The sequence below is a fragment of the Lissotriton vulgaris genome, chromosome 10, assembly GCF_964263255.1.
Source record: "Lissotriton vulgaris chromosome 10, aLisVul1.2, whole genome shotgun sequence".
In the NCBI taxonomy this organism is placed as follows: domain Eukaryota; kingdom Metazoa; phylum Chordata; class Amphibia; order Caudata; family Salamandridae; genus Lissotriton; species Lissotriton vulgaris.
The window spans coordinates 964,328,365-964,351,984 of record NC_141698.1 but is presented as its reverse complement, the minus strand read 5'-3'; positions in this window follow the sequence as shown (position 1 = coordinate 964,351,984).

The following is a 23,620-nucleotide window of genomic DNA, read 5'->3' as shown; positions in this document are numbered from 1 at the left end:
TATGAAGATGACCTGGTCTTGTTAAGTAATACTTGGGTAGGTTTGCAAAAACTGATCAAAAGGATTGCCAAGTACTAAGTCAAATATCAATCTGAAAATTATTCTCAAAAAGCCCAAAGTCATACTCTTAAATCACCAAATATCCAAACAGGGGATATGTTACCTCAATGAGGCCAATATTGATGAAACAGCAACCTGTACATACTTAGGGTTTAAACTGGACACAAGGAATTCCTTCACTGCACAAAAAAATGCCATTATCGCAAAAACAGATACACTAAACTTTGCATTTTCTAATTATAGGAAATGCCTGTGGGGGCACAATCTAAAGACCTTGATAACAGTGATATAATCAAAACTGATTCCTATGATGTCATTCAGAGTTGAGATAATGCTGGGCAAAGATGCTGACACCTTGAAGGAGCTTATAATAAGAACATATAAAGAAGTGTTTTAGATTCCTAAGTCTGTCTCCCCAGCGGAAGTAAGACTTGAATTGTCTTTGATAAAAAAATCACTAGAGAGGCGAGAGGTTTTTTGTTAAAAGTTGTCACTGATTACAGAGTGCCCCTGAAGATTAATTGGCACATCTTGCTTGGGTATAACTCAACCTGCAAAGGGGAAATATTTAATAATCAGATAAAAGCACTGTAAATAGAGATGTTTTTTATTGGCTTAGTCAGGTTTACACGCTTATGGAATCTAGAAGGTCCTTAATACATGATGGGCTGCTAGGAGCCACTCTACACACAGACCCTTGGGAAATGTACCATTGTTTATGCTCCTTTGCACAGTATGTTTGCTGGTGTTTGCACAAGCATTTTTGCATGCATTTCCTGTGCTTGCCAGTTTGATATACAATGGTTTATGAGTTTAAATGCTGGGGGGCAGGGCTTGGACGCTGTTAGAACTGGGGGTCTCTAGTTGGCAGAGGTAGGTACCACTGTCCAAATAGGGACCCTTGCTTCTAGTCAGGACAAGGAGATAACCCTCTCAGATAACCCCTGCTCGCCCTCAAGGTAGCTTGGCCTGAGCAGTCTAGGCTAACCAGAGGCAATGCGTTAAGTATTTGTACCAACACTCACAGTAACACAGTGAAAACACCACAAACTGATCCCACAACAGTTTAGGAAAATAAAGATATTTATTCTAAACTACACAAGACCAAAACGGCAAAAAATCCAACATACAGTTCAAGGATATGGTTTCAAAAATGAGTTCTTCAGGTTGTAATCAAAGTTCTTTAAGTTGCGTTAAAATAATCCACAGATGCGTGAAAAGTTCACAGTTGCGTCACGTTTGCTCACAGTACCTTTTAGATGCAACAGAGTTCCACAAGCAGGAAGCTGGTGCGGTGGAAACAAGCGATGCGTTACTCCTGAGACCCTGGGGAGGCGATGCGACAGCCCCGCTGCAGCAGCGGGCGTGTGGCGACGAATCCGATCTGTATGGGGAGGAAGGCAGCTTGCGTAGGTTCCGGTGCGTAGGTTCCGTGGGAAGTCTGTTCTCGCAAAGGCACGATGCGATGATCTCGTAGGGGCTGCGACGATCCCCGGGGCGACGATGCGCGGTCCAGCGGTGATCCTCTCTCTCGCAGCTCCTCGATGAGATGTTTCTGCGACGATGTTCGCAGCGACGTGATGCGGTCCGCAAGCAAGCGGTGCGGCGATCTCACCCAGCGACGACAGGCTCTGCGACGACACTCGCAGCGATGTTCGATTCTCCCGCACCGGTCTGGTGCGTCCCGCAAACGAAGGGTGCGACGGCTCCGGCAGCGATGTCAGGCGCTGCGCCGATCTCGACCTTCGTAGCGGCGGGAAACTTCTCGCACTGTCGGGGATGCGCTCCGCAAGCGAGCGATGCGACACTTTTCAGCTTCACAAGTTTCTCAGCTCAGTCTCAAGCTTCCCAGCTCAGGTTCAACTTCCAGAGGCCCCACAACTGGATCAAGCACTCTAGGAAGGACAGAACTCTCTCAGCAGAGTTCAAGGAGACTGGGGGTGAAGTCCTTTTGTTCCTGGGACTTCGGAAACAGGGAGCCAGCTCTTCTCAGGCCCTTGGAGATTCCTTACAAGACAGGGGACACAGCTCACAGCAAAGTCCTTCCCCTCTCCTTGGCAGCAAAGCAACAGCAGGTCAGTCCAGCAGAGCAACAGCAGGACAGTCTTCCTTCTTCAGAGTCAGCTTTCTCCTTGGCAGAGGTTCCTTCTTGATTTCCAGGATGATCTAATTTTCTGTTGTCAGGGGTCCTGTACTTATACCCCTAAAGTCTTTGTTCTTTCAGTGCATGTGGGCCCTGAGCCCGGTCTGAACCAGTTCTGGGTGGATCCTGAGCACCTTGATGTGCTGGCTGCATCTTTCCTTTCAGAGTGAGGGGCAGAGTCCTCAGCCGCCCAGCAGGAGGTGGAGCCAGCATTGTGGCAGGCAGGCACAGCCCTATTCAGCCCAGGTGCTAACTCCTCCCACCACTCAGGTTGCAATTGCTCCACTCAGCCTAGTGCTGACTCATCCAGCCTCTGGGGCATTCCCCAGCCCCTGTCACTCACAAACCAGACAGTCAATACACAACAGTCTCAGGCACACAGAAGGGTCAGACAAGAGAACAGCAACTTTCTAAAAGTGCTGTCCTCAAACACAGGATCTAAAAACCACCTTTCCTAAAAGATGCATTATTAAATTCTGAGTTCAGGGATACTAGATACTTATGTCCTATCTTGTTCCTATGGGAAGAAATGCTGTTAACCACTGTAGCCAGCATCCCCCATGTTAACCTATGGAGCAAGATAGCCTTACAATAGTGAAAAACGAAAATGGCTGTAATTCACTACCAGAGCATGGTACCTGCACTAGTACATGCTCTACCTTTCACATACACTGCACCCTGCCCAGGGGGGTACCTTGGGCCTTCCATAGGGGTGACTGATGTGCACGAGAAGGGAAGGGTTAGGCCTGGTCAGCGGGGACGCGGACCAGGAGGGCATGGCAGTTCTAAACTGCCCGTAGGCGCTGCAGTGGCAGGCCCGAGACACCATTTTAGAGCTACTCCTGTGGGTGGCACAATCAGTGCTGCAGGCCCACTAGTAGCATTTGTCATCACCAGCCCTGGCACACCCAGTGCACTTTACTAGGGACTTCATGGTGATACAAATATGCCAAACATGTATATCCAATTAGAATAACAATTTACATAGGGAGCACTTACACTCTGGCACTGATCAGCAGTGGCAGAGTGTCCAAAGCATCTAAACCATCAAAAACGAATCCAGCACAGCATCGAAAAATACAGGAGGCAGAGGCGAAAAGATAGGGGTAATCACGCCAAAAGATGTCAGGTCTAACACGTGTCCCCTCCAGCTGAAAGTGGGGAGAACTACCCACCCTCTTGGGAGTTCTCTTCACTAAGGCGGAAAAACCTGGACAGACCATCAGCATTGGCGTGTTCTGTACCAGGGCGGTGTTCCACCGTAAAGTCCATTCCCTGTAGGGAGATGGACCACCTCAACAGTTTTGGATTTTCACCCCTCATGTGCATTAACCACCTGAGGGGCCTGTGGTCGGTCTGAACACGAAAGTGAGTCCCAAACAGGTAGGGCCTCAACTTTTTCAGAGCCCAGACCACAGCAAAAGCCTCCCTTTCAATCGCACTCCACTTCTGTTCCCTGGGGAGTAGCCTCCGACTAATGAAAGCTACCGGCTGGTCTCCATTCTCCTCAGTGGCTTGTGAGAGTACTGCTGCCACACCATGCTCTGAAGCGTCCGTCTGAACTATGAACTCACTGGAAAAGTCAGGTGCCTTGAGCACCGGTGCTGTGCACATTGCAGTCTTCAGGGCCTCAAAAGCAGTTTGGCAGGCGTCAGTCCAGTCAACTCTTTTGGGCAATTTCTTGGAAGTGAGTTCTGTCAAGGGGGCGACAATGGTGCCATATCCCTTGACAAACCGTCTGTAATACCCGGTGAGTCCTAAAAAGGCTCTCACCTCTGTCTGGGTCTTGGGGGGCTCCCAAGCCAGAATGGTATCAATCTTAGCCTGTAGGGGCGCCACCTGGCCGCTCCCCACCTGGTGTCCCAAGTACACCACAGATCCCTGCCCTATCTGGCACTTACTGGCCTTGATAGTGAGGCCTGCCTTTTGCAGAGCCTTCAACACTTCGCAGAGGTGTTGCAAGTGTTCCTCCCACGTGGAGCTGAACACAGCAATGTCATCCAGGTCTGCGGCGCTGAATTCCTCCAGCCCGGACAGTACCTGGTTAACCAGTCTCTGGAACGTGGCAGGGGCATTCTTCAACCCAAAGGGCATGACACGGAACTGGAAGTGCCCCTCTGGCGTTGAAAATGCTGACCTCTCTTTGGCCCCATCAGTTAAGGCAATCTGCCAGTATCCCGAAGTCAAATCGAACGTACTGAGGTACTTGGCAGCTCCTAACCGATCCACAAGCTCATCAGCTCTGGGGATAGGGTGTGCGTCGGTCTTCGTGACCGCATTGAGCCCACGGTAGTCCACGCAAAACCGGAGTTCTGGCGGGCCACCGGGGGTAGCAGCTTTCTTGGGGACCAAGACCACTGGGCTAGCCCAGGGGCTGCTGGAGGGCTCAATCACCCCTAGCGCCAACATCTTGGAAACTTCTTCCTTGATGCTGGCCCTGACCTTGTCGGCTACCCTGTAAAACTTTTGTTTTACCGGCAGACTGTCTCCAGTGTCCACATCATGGACGCACCAGGTGGTGACTCCTGGGGTCAGGGAGAACAGAGAGGAGAACTGACCCAACACTTGGCGACAGTCATTCTGCTGTTCCGGGGTCAGGGTGGGCGAGAGGACCACACCATCCACTGACCCATCGTGCTCCTTAACTGACAGGAGGTCAGGGAGAGGATCGCTATCCTCTTCCATCCCTGCATCTGTAGCCATGAGCATGGTTACTTCAGACCTCTCAAAGTGCGGTTTGAGGCGGTTTACGTGCAGAACTCTCAGGGGCTGCCTGGGAGTCTCCAAGTTAACCAGGTAGGTTACCTCACTCTTCCTTTCCACCACCTCGTATGGCCCAGACCACTTGTCCTGGAGCGCGCAAGGCTCCACTGGCGCCATCACCCACACTTTCTGCCCAGGTTGAAATTCGACCAGAGTGGTATTCTGGTCGTACCATCTTTTCATTTCTTCCTGGCTTGCTTCCAGGTTCGTCTGAGCGAGTTTCCTGAAGCGTTGTGTCTGGTTGCGGATGGCCAGCACATAGCTGAACACATCCTGGGGGGTTTTCCCACGGGACTTTTCCCAACCCTCCTTCACCAGTGAGAGAGGTCCTCTAACAGGGTGGCCATACAGGAGTTCAAAGGGACTGAACCCTAAGGACTTCTGAGGCACCTCCCTGTAGGCAAACAACAGGCATGGTAATAAGACGTCCCACTTCCGTCTCATGGGCTCCGCTAGACCCATAATCATACCTTTCAGGGTCCGGTTGAACCTTTCAACCAACCCGTTTCCTTGGGGGTGGTAAGGAGTGGTGAACTTATAAGTTACCCCACACTCCTCCCACAGAGACTTCATGTACCTAGAGATGAAGTTGGTACCCCGGTCGGAGACCACCTCTCTGGGGAACCCCACACGGGAAAAGATCCCCATCAATGCACGGCCCACCACGGGTGCTGTGATTGTCCTGAGAGGGACTGCTTCCGGGTACCGGGTGGCATGGTCCACCAAGACCAGGATGAACCTGTTGCCTAAGGCTGTCTTGGGGTCCAGGGGCCCTACGATATCTATGCCCACCCGCTCGAAAGGGGTGCTCACCACTGGGAAGGGTTGAAGGGGAGCCTTCAACTTCATTCAAGTCTTGCCACTAGCTTGACAGGTTTGGCAAGATCTGCAAAAGGCACCGACGTGCTTCCTCATCTGGGGCCAGTGGAAGTGGGTGACAAGCCGGTTCAAGGTCTTGTCTTGCCCCAGATGTCCTGCGAGAGGCACGTCATGAGCCAGACCCATTAGGAAGTTTCTGAAGCGCTCGGGTACCACCAGCACACGGGCTGCACCGGGCTCAGCAAACTTAGGCTCGCTATAAAGTAGGTCACCTTCCCAGTAAACATAGTGATCTTTGACTGCTCCACCTGCTGCCTGATCTACAGCCTGTTGCCGCAGACCAATGAGGGAAGGGCATTCCTTCTGCTCCCTGCAGAACTCCTCCCTGGAGGGACCACCTTCTTGCTGCCAATGGGTCAGCTCAGGTAGGTCTCCCAGTTCGGCCACCTGTTCCCCTGTAGGTTCCAGGGCATCCCCCTCAGGTTCTGCTTCCTCCTGGACCGTGGGAACGGTTGGGGCTGGTTTCCCGCGCCCTCTGCCTCTCCCTCTCCTGGCAGGTCTCTGGGCCACTGTTTCAGGCTCCAGGTCTGCTGATTCACCCTTACTGGCTGCCATAGCACGCGTGGTCACGCAGATCCACGCAGGCAGACCCAACATCTCCAAGTGAGTTCGGTGTTCTATGTCTTTCCATGGAGAACTCTCCAGGTCGTTGCCTAACAGACAGTCCACAGGCAAGGCATCACTGACAACTACCTCCAAAAGACCAGAGACTCCTCCCCATTCAAAGGAAACCTTCGCTAGCTTGCAGAGGCGCACTGAGCTGTCAGCGGCCACTACGGGGCGGAGTACACCAGGGATGATTTGCTCGTCAGACACCCACTGACACCTCACGGATGTCACACTGGCTCCGGTGTCTCTCAGAGCTTCAACCTCCCTCCCATTGATGGTCACCTTCTGCCCATATTTTTTAGTGTTAGAGGGCAGTAAGGTTTCCGGGACCATCTCTCGGTCTCCTAGCGAGACAAGGGTCATGACTGCTAGCTCTCCCCAATCACTAGAGACCAAATCCCCACCCAAAGCTACACTAGCTAACGCTAGGGCGGGAGCACCAGTGGGTGCGGGCTTCTTCTTGGGACATTTCGGAGCAATATGGCCCACCTCGTTGCAGTGATTGCAGGTAGGGGGACCCTGGTTATTTCTCTTGTCCCGCCTACCCTTAGAGGGCCATGGCTGTTTAGGCTTGGGGGGTTGGGAATCCTTTTCCTGGGAACAAATTTGGGGCCCTTGCGAGAACTCCTTTTGGTTACCCTTGTCCCCCCCACTCTTCTGCTGGGGACCCTGCCCACCTTTGGCTGTGGTACCCACAATTCCTTTGTGGACCCTGGTACTGGTCCAGCGGTCCGCCTCCTTAGCAAGCTCAATGGGGTCTGTCAGCTTGCTGTCTAAAAGATGCTGGCGCAGCTCTGGAACACAAAGACTACTCAAGTGCTCCCAACTGATTAAATGCAACAACCCCTTCAAATCAGTTACTTTACTGCCCTTCATCCAACCTTCCAGTGCACGCGAGTACCCATTCACACACTCCATCCAAGTCTCCGACTCTTTCTTCTTGGAGTTTCTAAACTGCAGTCTGTACTGCTCTGGAGTAAGGCCATACCTGAGACATAAGGCCTCCTTCATATTGGGGTAGGTCATGGCACCTGTCAACTCTAAAGGCTCTAGAGCACTCCTCCCAGACGCCTCAAAATGTTTCCACAGGCCCGCCCCCCAATACTTGTCAGGCACATCATTCATCTTCAATGCAATTTCATACGAAGTGAACCAGGCATAAATATCCTCACTCCTATGGTAATTCTGTACCAGGTCTTTGGGAATATATACTTTACCCCCATGCACTGGCTGCGCGCTGCCACCATTAGAACTGGCATCCACCTCCTTGTTTTTCAGATCCAGCTCTTTTATTCTCAATTCATGATCCAAAAGCAATTTCTTTTCCTCTAAGGCGCGGGCCTCTCTCTTGTCTTCCGCGGCCCTTTCCTTCTCCAACTCCAATTGCCTCAGTTTCATTTTCATGACTTCCAAGTCATATTCTCTTATTCTTTGATTTTCCTGTAACTCTTCTGGGGTGAGGCCCCTACCGGAGTGGTTGCTGCCAGCTCCTGAGCCTACTCTGCCCACTGGCAGATCTGTGCTTTGAAAAGCATTTTCTACATCCACATCATCTTCCTCTTGTGCCTCCCAATGGGCTCTCAAGATTCTCTGTAGCTCCTCCTTTCTGTAGGTGCTTTTTATGGGGCACTCAAACTCAAGGCAGAATTTCTTCAGTTGCTCAACTCTGTATGAACACAAATCTTCAATGCAAAACTCTAATTCTGCTTCTGCCCTCTCACTGGGTGCCTTCCCATTCTGAGACATGATGCTTTTCGAAGAGTTACTCAACAACAGAATTCAAAAACTCAAAAACCAATAGTATGCGGTGGCGTAATGGTCTGCACTCACTAGTGATGTACACCAATTACTGTGGGTCAAGTACAAATACAAGTTCAAATCCCACCGCCTGACCACCAATGTTAGAACTGGGGGTCTCTAGTTGGCAGAGGTAGGTACCACTGTCCAAATAGGGACCCTTGCTTCTAGTCAGGACAAGGAGATAACCCTCTCAGATAACCCCTGCTCGCCCTCAAGGTAGCTTGGCCTGAGCAGTCTAGGCTAACCAGAGGCAATGCGTTAAGTATTTGTACCAACACTCACAGTAACACAGTGAAAACACCACAAACTGATCCCACAACAGTTTAGGAAAATAAAGATATTTATTCTAAACTACACAAGACCAAAACGGCAAAAAATCCAACATACAGTTCAAGGATATGGTTTCAAAAATGAGTTCTTCAGGTTGTAATCAAAGTTCTTTAAGTTGCGTTAAAATAATCCACAGATGCGTGAAAAGTTCACAGTTGCGTCACGTTTGCTCACAGTACCTTTTAGATGCAACAGAGTTCCACAAGCAGGAAGCTGGTGCGGTGGAAACAAGCGATGCGTTACTCCTGAGACCCTGGGGAGGCGATGCGACAGCCCCGCTGCAGCAGCGGGCGTGTGGCGACGAATCCGATCTGTATGGGGAGGAAGGCAGCTTGCGTAGGTTCCGGTGCGTAGGTTCCGTGGGAAGTCTGTTCTCGCAAAGGCACGATGCGATGATCTCGTAGGGGCTGCGACGATCCCCGGGGCGACGATGCGCGGTCCAGCGGTGATCCTCTCTCTCGCAGCTCCTCGATGAGATGTTTCTGCGACGATGTTCGCAGCGACGTGATGCGGTCCGCAAGCAAGCGGTGCGGCGATCTCACCCAGCGACGACAGGCTCTGTGACGACACTCGCAGCGATGTTCGATTCTCCCGCACCGGTCTGGTGCGTCCCGCAAACGAAGGGTGCGACGGCTCCGGCAGCGATGTCAGGCGCTGCGCCGATCTCGACCTTCGTAGCGGCGGGAAACTTCTCGCACTGTCGGGGATGCGCTCCGCAAGCGAGCGATGCGACACTTTTCAGCTTCAGAAGTTTCTCAGCTCAGTCTCAAGCTTCCCAGCTCAGGTTCAACTTCCAGAGGCCCCACAACTGGATCAAGCACTCTAGGAAGGACAGAACTCTCTCAGCAGAGTTCAAGGAGACTGGGGGTGAAGTCCTTTTGTTCCTGGGACTTCGGAAACAGGGAGCCAGCTCTTCTCAGGCCCTTGGAGATTCCTTACAAGACAGGGGACACAGCTCACAGCAAAGTCCTTCCCCTCTCCTTGGCAGCAAAGCAACAGCAGGTCAGTCCAGCAGAGCAACAGCAGGACAGTCTTCCTTCTTCAGAGTCAGCTTTCTCCTTGGCAGAGGTTCCTTCTTGATTTCCAGGATGATCTAATTTTCTGTTGTCAGGGGTCCTGTACTTATACCCCTAAAGTCTTTGTTCTTTCAGTGCATGTGGGCCCTGAGCCCGGTCTGAACCAGTTCTGGGTGGATCCTGAGCACCTTGATGTGCTGGCTGCATCTTTCCTTTCAGAGTGAGGGGCAGAGTCCTCAGCCGCCCAGCAGGAGGTGGAGCCAGCATTGTGGCAGGCAGGCACAGCCCTATTCAGCCCAGGTGCTAACTCCTCCCACCACTCAGGTTGCAATTGCTCCACTCAGCCTAGTGCTGACTCATCCAGCCTCTGGGGCATTCCCCAGCCCCTGTCACTCACAAACCAGACAGTCAATACACAACAGTCTCAGGCACACAGAAGGGTCAGACAAGAGAACAGCAACTTTCTAAAAGTGCTGTCCTCAAACACAGGATCTAAAAACCACCTTTCCTAAAAGATGCGTTATTAAATTCTGAGTTCAGGGATACTAGATACTTATGTCCTATCTTGTTCCTATGGGAAGAAATGCTGTTAACCACTGTAGCCAGCATCCCCCATGTTAACCTATGGAGCAAGATAGCCTTACAATAGTGAAAAACGAAAATGGCTGTAATTCACTACCAGAGCATGGTACCTGCACTAGTACATGCTCTACCTTTCACATACACTGCACCCTGCCCAGGGGGGTACCTTGGGCCTTCCATAGGGGTGACTGATGTGCACGAGAAGGGAAGGGTTAGGCCTGGTCAGCGGGGACGCGGACCAGGAGGGCATGGCAGTTCTAAACTGCCCATAGGCGCTGCAGTGGCAGGCCCGAGACACCATTTTAGAGCTACTCCTGTGGGTGGCACAATCAGTGCTGCAGGCCCACTAGTAGCATTTGTCATCACCAGCCCTGGCACACCCAGTGCACTTTACTAGGGACTTCATGGTGATACAAATATGCCAAACATGTATATCCAATTAGAATAACAATTTACATAGGGAGCACTTACACTCTGGCACTGATCAGCAGTGGCAGAGTGTCCAAAGCATCTAAACCATCAAAAACGAATCCAGCACAGCATCGAAAAATACAGGAGGCAGAGGCGAAAAGATAGGGGTAATCACGCCAAAAGATGTCAGGTCTAACAGACGCCGATTAGGATGGCTGCCTCTATGTGAAGCTCTGCGGTGAACTGGGAATCCGGGTTTTCTCTGGGCGGCTTCCTCACTCTTACTTCGCCGGGAGTGAAGTCTCTGTTGGCATGAAGGGCATTTGAGTGCATTCTGAGTGAGAATGCCCATGGAGAGCATATACCAACGTATTTTCTTCTGTTTCCTCATCAAGTGCGTTTCTCCCTCATGGGGCTCACACCCGTCATTTTGTCTTCCCTTGTCGGCTGCCTCAACTTTGCCTATCCATACGGACACATTGACTAATAATATGATGCCATATCCAGTCCGTAGTATATGTATGAGGAATTCCAATTAATGACAGCGTACTTTTAGTATATGGTTTCTCTACTGGTGACTGTTTATTTTTGACTTTGAGCTTAGTGACTGCCATTTCAAAATCTTATGGTTGAAATTCTATTCATCCTCTTGGAGAATAGTTTTTTCTCATTAGTGTTTCTGGAACTTGCTTCAGTTTTTTAAAAATGTTACTCTCTAACATCTTTTTTTGTCTTTCAGAACTTGCCTTTTAAACTGCACCGTCTCCTTAAAATTCACGGAACTTCCTGCCTGTGTTGTTTGTATATGGAGAAAACAAGATTTGTCCAACATATTGTTGAGGGTCCTCCTAACTCTTCATCATTGTGGAATACAATCCTTTTCATATTCTTCAAGACAATATGGAGGAGTCAGAGCAAAGGGCGTCACCTCTCTCAGTAGGACCAATGCCATCTAACACTACTCTCCCACCTCCTCATTACTTATATCAAGTAAACAAGCAAAAATGGATCCACCCTCACCTGCTATATCTGCACCACCAATATCCATGGAGTTAATCCTCAAGAAGCTACGGGCGCTTAGACCATACATGGAAGAAACAAACGTACGTCTTCAACATCTTGATGACTAATGGTCTAATATGGAACACAACCTTACTCAAATAGAGCACCGGGTGGGCTCTGTTCAATCTGCTGTCAATCTGGTTCCTTCTATCCATGTGGAGATTTCATATCTTAAAAAACAAGTTGAAAATTGTGAGAATCGTAACAGACGCAATCATTTGCATATTTATGGTCTAGTGGAGGAACTCAAAGGATCTAATCCTCTCTCCTTTTTTCAAACCTTTCTTCCAAAAGTTCTTGGCTTTCATGAACTCCCAACACTAAACATCCAAAGAGCTCATCGTCTGGGTCATAACCCACGTTTATCCTCTTCTTCAACTAAAACAAGAGGCGTTATCATATATTTTTTGGAATATACTGATCACTAAATGTTTTACAGGCAGCAAAATCGAAAGGCAAAATCTCGTGGCAAGGATATACATGCACATCATTCAAAGCATTTTGTGACCGCAAACGGTGCGAATCGCAAAAATCATCCGTTTGCGATCACAAAAATTGCTTTTGAAATGCATGAAACAAGAAGCCCCTCGCAATTTAAGAAATCGCAAAATTTGAGATTTCTTAAATTGCGATTGCATTTAAGGAATCGCAATTTGCGATTCCTTAAATGCAATGCAAGAAAGTAAAAAGATTTGCGATTTTGCACTTAAGAATCGCAATTTACCATCACATGTAAGGTGATGGTAAATTGCGATTTTCTTGAAAAAAGAATCAAAGTGCATTTTTCAAAGTCCCATGTTACGCACACACATGCCCCTGGGGCATGTGTGTGCTTAACATGGGTGCAGATATCAATTTCAGGAGTGCAACAGGGTGTCCTTTGGACACCCCTGCACCCTTGAAATCGCATTCTCCATTTGCGAATCGCTAATTGCGATTCGCAAAATGAGAATGTCTTCCAATTCATTCCTATGGGCCTCCAGGCCCATAGGAATGAATGGGGAGGGATTCCTTAATTGCGACTTGCAATTTGCTAGTCGCAATTAATGAATGTTAAGAAATCACAAATTTTTCAGTGATTTCTACATGCATAGGCATTTGCGATTTCTTAATTGCGATTCCTTAAAAATCACAATTAAGAAATCGCAAATGACTACAATGATGCATGTACCTGATACTCTTTTCTTTTCTCAAGATTCTGCTAAAGCAACGGCGGATAGGAGGAAGAAGTTCCTGGGCACGAGACCTGCGCTTCGAAGTTTGAATGCCATATAAGGCCTTTTCCACCCTTGACTCTTTAAAGTGACTTATAAAAACAAAAACACAAACTATGAGGATCCTGATCTATTTCAGCCGTATTTGGACAATTGTAGAGAAGAAGAAATGGAAGTTGCTCGATTTCATACTACTTAATATTCATTAAATCTGTCTTTTAAATATACCTTCTTTGTTTGTCATGTTTTTATTATGTGCTATTGTCATGCTGTATAACCTGTTTCTTTTCTCTCATGTCAGGTGCAGTCTTCATGGTTACTCAATGTGACTGTATAATTCTGTCTGGATAGTGTCTTCTCTTTCCAATTTTTCATCTTGGAGTTTCCCGGTTGGCAGAGTTGTCTTCCCTATGTGGCTTTACCACCCCTGTTTTCTGTATATGTTGTTGGTATGACTTTTTGTTTATTCTTTTTATAGTTTCTGTCTATGTCTTGTCTATTTTATTTCTTTTCTTCTATTATCTTCCTATCACTTTTATCCAGGACCGTTCTTAAATATATTATTTATTTTTCATCTCTCTTTCTCTTTGTCTTTTTCTCTAACTATTGAATACCTCATATTACTCAAGAATAAACGTTTCTCTCACACACTATTCATCTCTATTGGTATATTGTTGTTTCATGTTTTACTCATTCCTATTAAATATATGATGTTAATGCATTTCACTGAATATTGGCATTTGTTTAAAGTTTTACTGAATATTGGCATTTGTTTAAAGTTTTAAACAATTGTATTGATAGATTTAATATTTATATCTTTATATCTTGGAATGGTAAAGGTTTAGGATTACAGCTAAAACACCATAGGGTTTTGTCCAATATTTTTGGCTTAAAGGCGATATTGTTTTATTGCATGAGATCCATTTAACCAAGAAGAAGATTTCTAAACTTAATCATCAGTGGGTTGGACATATGTGTGCTTCTCCTGAAACACAATGGTGTAGCTATTCTATGTCATAAACGTTTAGATATCCAAATTATAGATCAAGATGCTGATGCGGACGGTAGTTGGGTTTCTGCTTCTTTGTTAATCAATAAATCAATCAATAAAATACCTGTGAATATTTTTAACTTTATATACCCACCAATCACGCTAAATTGTTTTGGCCCCAGATTTTGTCTCAGTTAATGACTTATAATGATTATTAATTTGGTTAACATGGTTTGATCCCAATATTGATAGACTCTCCAAAACTAAATTTTTGCTTGATGTGATGCTATTTTTTACTAGTCTGACTGGTATCCTGCTAATCAGGACCTCAGTCTTTCTGCTTTCTCCCTAAATTGTTGTTTACAGTACTTAGGTACATCCCAGATTGGCTACGGGGTACACTTGTCAGTCCTTAGTATATGGTACCCATGTACCCAGGGCATAGGTACCCCAGAGGTCTCCCATGGGCTGAAGCATGTATTATGACAACCATGAGAGACCATTCAAAATTGAACTACAGTACTGCCATTGCAGCCTGTGTAAGTTGTTGCATGCACCACTTACTTAAGATATAGTCTAACTGTAGCTAAGGGTCACCACACTTAAACCTATAAGTCACCCCTATACCAGGCCTTTGCAATCCTGAACGCAGCGTGCTCGGTTCTAAGTGAGAGGTTTCCCCTGTATGAGCAGGTTTCCCCTGCATCCTACAGAGTCTATTCTACCAGGTTGTCAGTGAAGCAGCCATATAGAGGGGCACAGCGTAATTACACGCTAGCCATCTCAAAAACAGCTGCCACGAATCCTATCATGTTTGGTATGAAACATGTTGGAATCAAACCCAACACCATAAACGGTGTGGGACGTGTGATTCCAAGCACTGGCAGAGGCCTCTGTTAGGCTCTCAGTGTTCCCAGTGCCAACCTTCTAGTCCCAGACAGCACAAAATGTTTGCTGACGACCGGAGATACATTTCTGCCCTCCCGCTGCTGAGCCAAGCTTGAGCAGAGGAGGGTGGAACAATAGCCATCCTGTCACAGGGAGGTGTGACCACCTCCCAAATAGAATTCAATGCATTGGGACCAGTTGGGTGTGCTTGTCAGCCTCTGAAAATCTGAATGAGGGGCACATTTGGTGTCCCTGTGCATAGTCCAGTTCAAACCAGTTCTGGGAGCCTTTAGCTCTCGCCCTGGCAATAAATTGGAAAAAGGACATGGGAGTGACCTCCCCCCTTTCCGGACCCTCCCCTGGGAGAGTCCCCTTAATCTTCCCAACCCTTTTCCTAGGGTCCTTAACCACTTGACTGCAGCGCAAAGTCCGCTGCAGTTGTGGGGAATTAATGAGTGGGCATGTTTCGGATGGCCCCCGGCTGTCCTTTGCACACGGCCACTGTGATATCGGATGGCCAGGGGCCGTCCAACGCATGCAACGGGTTAAGATTCAGAACTGAAACCACTGTACTTTTACCATGAGAACAACAGAAACCTAATGATGGACCCTTCTTTCTGACAGCACCTAACTAGCTATTGCGCTGCGTATCTGTCTTCCCCTAGGATTTCAATTAGGGTTTGTGTGCACACTGAATGGCACCCACCACAACAGTGCCTATTCCCTAAGGAATTCAATTTAGTATAAACAACAACAAAGGTGCACCACTAGATATAGCAAAACAATATATTTTGTACAATGAACTGAGAACAATGGTATTTTCTTGAGTTTCAAAGTTCTTTATTTCAAAGTAAAGCACCACACAGACGACGCGTTTCGTCCCACAGGGGACTTCTTCAGGGCTTATATTAGAGAAAATGACTTCATGGGTAGTTGTGATAAAATGTTCAGAAAGTCTCGTTGCACCAGATACTTGCACGAGGAAGGTATTTATGTTTATGAGTGTAATCCAAGTACAATCCAAGTGATTTCCGAGATTGGAATGGAACTTATGTGATGGCGATGTCATTGTACAAAATATATTGTTTTGCTATATCTAGTGGTGCACCTTTGTTGTTGTTCACACTGTACTTTTACAGTCTGGGCACTCTGGACTTCATTTGGGCCCTACTTTGTCTCCCGTTCAGTCTGCTGCATCGTCTGTGCCTGTGCACCATAGAGGATCCATGCAGGACCTGTGGAGCATCAAAGACACTTGAAGGAATCTCCCTTGAAGTGTAGGAGTCACTTCCCTGTATTCGCAAGCATCTCTACATTGTTGACCGGTCTGCTGATCCTGAGCTCCTGTGGACTCTGAAGGGTTCAACAACACAGATAGTAGTTTCCTAGGTCCCTCGACGCCTGAGCCGTTCTCTCACCAGGTTTGAGGCCAGAATACCTCATGAGGGCTTCATTAACTGAACCCCTGTGCACTGCGTACTTTCGTAAGTGCAAATGCCTGTTGGCAACTTTGTGACAAGTGCATTGAGTTCCAAGTAGCCCCAACTTCTAGCAACTCTCTCCACCATGATTTTCAATCACACCATCTCGTGGGCAGCATGGCTTGCTCATTTTGTTGAGCTGCTCAAGGTCCTCTAGCAACTCCTGTGCCTCCGGCCTGTAGGTCTATTTGAGGGCCACCTTTGTTTTTCTTGGCCTCCTCTGATTTCACAGGGCCTGCTCTGACTTCCCTGCTTGTGGTGAGTTTCCTGGACCTTGCCGGTCCCACCCCTGCACTGTCTTGACATACTGTGTGGGTTGCATTTCCTAGGCATGTTGTTGCTCCCGCCAGACACCGACCCCCTTAGCAGTCGACATTCTTAATGGGACAGCTCATATCTGGGTCCTGGTCTTCCTCAGTGTCCTCTGGTACCCACAGCTGCAGAGTCAAGGTCACCGTCATCTTTCTTGAAGCACCCAACTTCATAGAGCATTCGTCTTCCAAGCCTGGCATAGACTCTGTCCGCACTGCTTTCAGGTATTCCTCTTCAAGCATACATGTTTGGATTCCCATGGACACTTACTCCTCTTCCAGCAGTAGCACTTTCTGGAAATCCTTCATTGGGTTCCACAGAGGTTTCCGACCCCACTTCACACGTATGCACCCAGATTCCCTGGTGTAGGTACCGTGGGTACTGGGTTATCCACAGGTGGGGTGGCTCTTCAACCTTCTGTCTTCCACAGGGTTTCTTCAGGGTTCACTGAGAAGGGTCCTTAATCTTTCAAAATCCTACCGCAACTTGTACATAGACTTGTACAGAGCACGCGGTCGTGTTCCCACACTGCACATACTCTCCATGGGGTCCCTATCTATTCATCCTGGGTGGTTCTTTGGGGTCCCAGCAATTCTACGTCCTCTCACCACTGTCTTGACTCGAGTTGTGGTTCTGATACTACCTTTTTAGTATATGGTTTGGTCCTCCCTTGGGGCCATTGTGTATTTCGTGCTATTTACTGTGTCCCTTTGCTAAAGTATTGTGCGCATTGTGTTTATCTCCATGTTGGGGATACTTGAACATTCTAGAGACTATTATATATTAAATACATATTTTTATAAATACTTGGTGTGGTTCTTTTCACTAAATCTATACTATAATATTGCATGCTGGTAAAACAAGCTGTTTTACGCTCCTTCTGGACTAAGCCCGAAGGCTGCTCTCCACAGCTACTACTTAGAGAGCTTTCTAAGGTTGTCTAAAACCTCTTAAATCACCATAAGGGTTGTCTGGACTGGTGCAGGGTGCCCACTTACATTAGTGGATATCAAATACCAGGCAGGCCTCTCACATGTACATTCTAAATTTACTTCTACTGTACATCGAAGGTCCCTTGTTTATGCCAGTCGTTTATGTAATCCTACACTTCAAGAATATACTTTTTTCTCTCCTGTACATTCTTCTCAAACTAGAATTGATTACTTGTTAATTTCTAAATCACTTATAAAACATGTGTCTTCTTCATAAATAGGTTCTATATTAATCTCAGATCATCTCCTGTCTCATTAGACTTAGATCTACTGCCACTGATTAAAGGTATTAGGAGATGAAGATTCAATAACTCTCTGCTTTTAGACCCCAATTCTACTTAAGGTTTTTGACAATTTGCAAACACATTTCTTTTAGAAAATGAAACTCCAGGTAGTTTTCCTCAAGTTGTTTGGGACACCTTTAATGTTGCTTCTAGAGATTTCATTATTTCTTTTGTAGCCCATAAAAAGAAGTCTTCTTTTGATAATATCCAATCAATTAATTTACGTATTAAACAACCAGAGTATGTTTCTTAGTCTACCAACTCTAAAACTTGTCTTGAGGGAAATCATTAAGACTAAATTTGCTTTTAATAAACTTTGTACAGAATTAGCTAATTCGTATTTACTTCAATCTAGTGCTAAATATTTTGGTGATCAAAATAAGGCAGGGAAAATCCTTGCTAATTACCTAAAGATTAAAAAAAGACCATATCAGGATTGAACCTCTTCTAATCTCTGCTAATCTCATTATTCATAAAAATGAAGATATCCTCTGAGAATTTCTCATTACTTCCAATCTTCTTATACTCCTGATTCTCATCCTCATCAAGAAGATATCCCTCAATATGTGTCCTCTATTACCCCGCCCCTTCTTCTCCTGATTTGGATTCTTCTACTTTATATGCTTATATTCAGACTAATCATATTCTTACTGATATTAATTCTATTGAAAAAGGGAAAGCTCCTGGGTCGGTCAAGTTTACTGTAGAGTTTTACAATCATTTCTCTGAAATTCTTATTGCTAAATTGCATTAACTGTTTCTTTACCTTATATAGTCCCAGAATCTTGGAGGGTCTATTCAAGATGCTTTATTATATCTTCTTCTTAAAAAGGACCACACATTGTGCAAAAGCTACAAGCCTATTTCCTTAATCAATCTAGACTATAAGATATTTGCGAAAATACTTGATTTAAACTCGTATTCTTTATTACCTCAATTAAGTGGGAAGAAAAAGTGTCTTTTTTTAAAAGGTAGACATATGTTGGATAATACTAGACTATTCTTTAATGTCCTAAGTAAATCTAAATCATATAAATATTCTTTGGCTGCAGTTTCTTTAGATGCTGAAAAAGCTTTTGCTCGGGTTAGTTGGTCTTTTAGTTTTTTCCACCCTTTCTTGGTTTGGCTTTGGTTCTATTTTTTTTTTTTTATATATTTTTTTATTGAGACCAAAACTTTAAACAGTTCCAATTTACAATTTAAGCAGCAGAGTTGGTTATACAAAAGGTACATACAACAGAAAATAAATTGTCCAATTAGGCAAATAATAGCTCAAATACATTTCTATCAATTAAGACTGAGGAAAACACAACGGAAACAAATGAAAAAGATACTAGTGCTATAATATAGTCCAAACTGCACTTTTTTCTTATCCAATCCATTCGGCCACAGGCGCCCAGATTCGGGTGGCAAGCTGCCGTCGTCCCCCCCCCCTTTACAAGAAAATGCAGAAAATTCTAAACGATGTATGGCTAATAATCTTGCCCGCCACTGTACAAATGTGGGGGCTTCCGAAGAAAGCCACTGAGAGGTAATGCATAAGCGAACCTGTGACGTAGCAATAAATATAAGAGCTGATTCATTAAAGGTGTTGCCAGCAACTGATATATTACCTGCCTCAACCCCCAATATCACAAGTGCCGGTGTTATTATGCATCGAACCTTAAGTGTAACATTAATGAAGTGCTCAATGTCATCTAGAAAGCCACGAAGCAATAGGCAGGAATAAAACATATGTGCTGCATCGGCTGCCAGCAACCCGCATCGTGCACATGTATTTCCTTTTGTGGCCCCCCATTTTGCAATCTTAGCAGGCGTATAATATAAATCCAGCATGGACATATAACTTTGGGTTTTAAGCGAGCCTGATACTATAACCTGACTAGCTAGTTCTATTTCCGAAGTTAAATCAATACCTGCCATACCTAATTTCACTTCCCACTTGGCATTTTGAACAATCAAGTCATCCGGAAGTGTTGATAAAATATATTGGTACAGATTACCTATTCTACTTCTCTTTTTTATCAACTCAATGAGAGACACTTTCTCCAAAATACAAGGATATATCTTCAAGTATTTTTGGATAAAACTTTGAATCTGTAGATACTTAAAAAAGTCGCGTGAAGATAGCTGAAATTTATCTCTTATTTCACTATATGTTAGGGCAGCTCCATCCTCGACCATGTCATCCAACCCATAAATACCCTTGTTTTGCCATCTGTACATAACGTAATCCTGAAAGATGCTGGGAAATATTCGACTAGCTTTGAAAGGCATATATAAGTTCATATAATTTCCTCCTAATCATTCGCCAAATAGTAAATGCTGCTAATAAGACCTTAAAGCGGGTTCTCTTATAGTAGCTGGGGTCAAGGACTTCAAGTAAAATACCTTTTGCAGCTGAACCGAGCCCGATCTCATAGATAGTGGGAGTGTTACATATAGGTATACTCACTTTATCTCCACATAGCAACACTCCCATTACCTGCAACATTGCAGCCCAGTAATACATAGCAAGATTTGGGACCACCCAACCCCCTCGATCTCTGGGAAGACACATCCACTTAACTGCTCTACGTGATCGCCTAAAACCCCACAAAAATCTGTAGCAAAGTCTATCTGCCTTTACCAAACTTATTTGAGAGAACAAAAGAGGAATGGTCCTAAACAAATATAAAAACCTAGGTAGAATTAGCATTTTAATAACACTACATCATCCATATAAGGAAAGATGCAGGCTATTTAGTCTTTCCAATTTTTTATTGGCTTTATCTATAAGCGGTAGAATGTTTAAATCAGGTATACTATCTACTACAGTGGTAATACGCACCCCTAAATACATGGCATCCGGAACCACTGGGGCATCTGAAATGTCCATACCAGGTGTCTGAACCACCTGCGTCTTCGAAACATTGAGCTTGAAACCGGACACTGCCCCAAAATGCCCTGCTAATTGCTTAAGTTCACTAAAAGCAGACGAGACTTCGGATGTTATAACCACTATATCATCTGCATACGCTAGCAGTTTCTGCTATACCTAAAATTCGCAAGTTATTACGGCGTGAGCGATTTTCTAAATCAGTGAGCTTCCAGTCCAGATCAGTTTTCGCATTCTGTAGTGACTCTACAGCAGATTGTTGCTTCCCTAAAGTATCTTCTACAGAAGACACTCTCTTGTTTCCTAGGGACCTTCTCTTAACCAAGCAAAAAAGCTACTCTTTTTGCTTAAAAAATACCTCAACCAACACTTTTTGCATGAAGAGAGATACACTCATTATCCTTCAGCTGAAAATAAAGCATTAACCCTACCCACCACCCCCAAATTTATAGAAATACCATAGCAATTACAAGTTACAATTCACGCTGTCAAAGCATCAGAACTATATAAATCATCTTTCTCCACTTAGTAATTTTTAACAATAACCATCCATTTCAACCTTCTTTCTTTTTAAGATCAGACAGATAGTCCTGTGCCAGCCGGCTAGATGTGAAGTACCTTGTTTGCCCATTAAAGACAACCTTTAATTTAGAGGGATTGAGCAAAAAAACCTGGGCACCTACTGCTTGGAAGGGAAGAAATAGTTTCTGCATTTGCCATCGTTCATTAACAGTTGTTGGGCAAAAGTCCAGGCGTACAAAAAACTCGCAACCCATACCAGTGCGTTTTTTTCCCAGGACGGGCTAAATCATAGAGGGCTTCTCGCAACAAATAATTATTCAAACAAATCAATATCGCCCTTGGGTATAGGTTTTGGTCACCCTGTCTATCTCTGGCATGTTGTCGCACTGCGAACGGAAATCTGTGAGCCCGGATTACCTCCCTTTCCCAGTTCCATGAGGTCAGCTCTGGAAAGGCCTCCTTAAACAGCTGTACAATAAAGTTGCGAGGGTCTGCCCCCTCTCTTGTTTCTGCTATACCTAAAATTCGCAAGTTATTACGGCGTGAGCGATTTTCTAAATCAGTGAGCTTCCAGTCCAGATCAGTTTTCGCATTCTGTAGTGACTCTACAGCAGATTGTTGCTTCCCTAAAGTATCTTCTACAGAAGACACTCTCTCCTCTACTTCCACCACACGTGATGTAACTTCCGTGCAGGTTTTAATTAAGCGCCGTACGTTGTTCTGTAGTTTCCTTACAGCACCTTGCATTCGCACACCCTCCATTTTTGTCTCACTGTGATGAGTCATGATAGTCTTATAAATGAGACGTAGTGTAATTGCCTCCTCTTCCAACTCTTCATCCAAATTAATCTGAACGAATGGCTGTACTTGATCACGCTGTGCTATTTCACTGATATCCTTCATCTTCCTCACTGTATCCTGGGTCTGAAACTGTTCTGGGTCCTCTCCTTCTTCATAATCTGGAAGGTCCCCCCCAGTCACCCAGATTGCTGATACTATCCAATTCTTGTTCTTTGTCAGATAGGGCTGTTAGGTCTGACATAGAGTAAAATTTCCCCTCAGCCTCAGATTCAAGATCTTTATCCAACACCGCTTTTGAGACAGGCTGGGAAATCACATCTTCAGCCCCCATTCCAGGGGTAGTTGCCTCTACATGATCCTGCCTCATATCAATCCCAGCCATATTCACTTCGCTACCAGCTCCAGCTACATGGTTTCTAACGATAGACCCATTGATCAGCTCACTATTCAGCTCCAAATTTTCTTTCAACCTGGCTCCCCGCCTTTTATCAAAGATTGCTGCAACTGCAACTGTTTTTTGTTTAGCTGGTGTCTCTTGAGACTGGTGGGCTGCTGAGTCTCTGTAATTAGTCTATAAATCTCCTAAAGCTCCTTGCCCACTACGTGCCTGTGACTGCAAAAGGGGCTGCGATTTTACACTTAAACCATTAGTCTTTGCAGCTGCGCCAGCATCTATAGCCTCCCGAGTCGAGCGACTATCTACCTCTGGAACATTAGACTTGGAGACAGCCCCTCGCGTTTTAGTACCATTGCCATTTCCCTCAAGAGGTCCGCTCCTTGTTGGGGTCCCAACCGGCATTTGAGTTCCCCCACCTTTATTCTTCGCATTTCCCCTTCCCTTTGGTGCCATAACAAATGTTATAAAGCAAAATCCCTGTTGATTTTAAATCTTTATAATTAATCCTGCAGAAACTTTGCAAGCAAAATGTCCCGCTCTCACCTTAATTAGGCAGTGTTTCAATGTATCGCCTCGACAGTTCCAGTTTCCAAAACCTATTCAGGCGATTGTTACAGCTGGAAGAGTCACAAAATATCAACAGTGTTTCTTCCTTATTTTTATAAGACATATTGCTGACTCTTATAGGTTTTATGTGCTGATTAGCGATAATCTTAGAGAGGAAGGGATCTATGTATAGGGCAAACAACAGGGGAGAGCAAGGACACCCCTGCCGCGTGCCCCTAGTGATTGAAAAAGTACGAGTCTGCTGGCCAGAGATACAAAGTTGTGCTCTTGGTGATACATACATTGCACATATTGCCTGTATAAAGTCTTTTGGAAATCTCTTCCACTGCAGGACAGCCCACATAAACCCCCAGGAGACCCTGTCGAACGCCTTCTCGGCGTCCAACAGGATCAACCCGAGGGGTGAGTTTGTGGCTTGAGCCCAATCTAATAAAGCTATGGAATGTCTAACATGGTCAGCAGTATCTCGGCCGGGTATAAATCCGTGCTGAAACACCGAGACCAAAGGGGTAATCACCTGTGCAAGTCGTCCGGCCATTATTTTTTAATATATTTTAGAATCACTATTGATTAGAGAAATAGGCCGAAAAGATGATGGTAACAGCTCAGGTTTGTCTTTTTTTTTTAAATAGAACTAT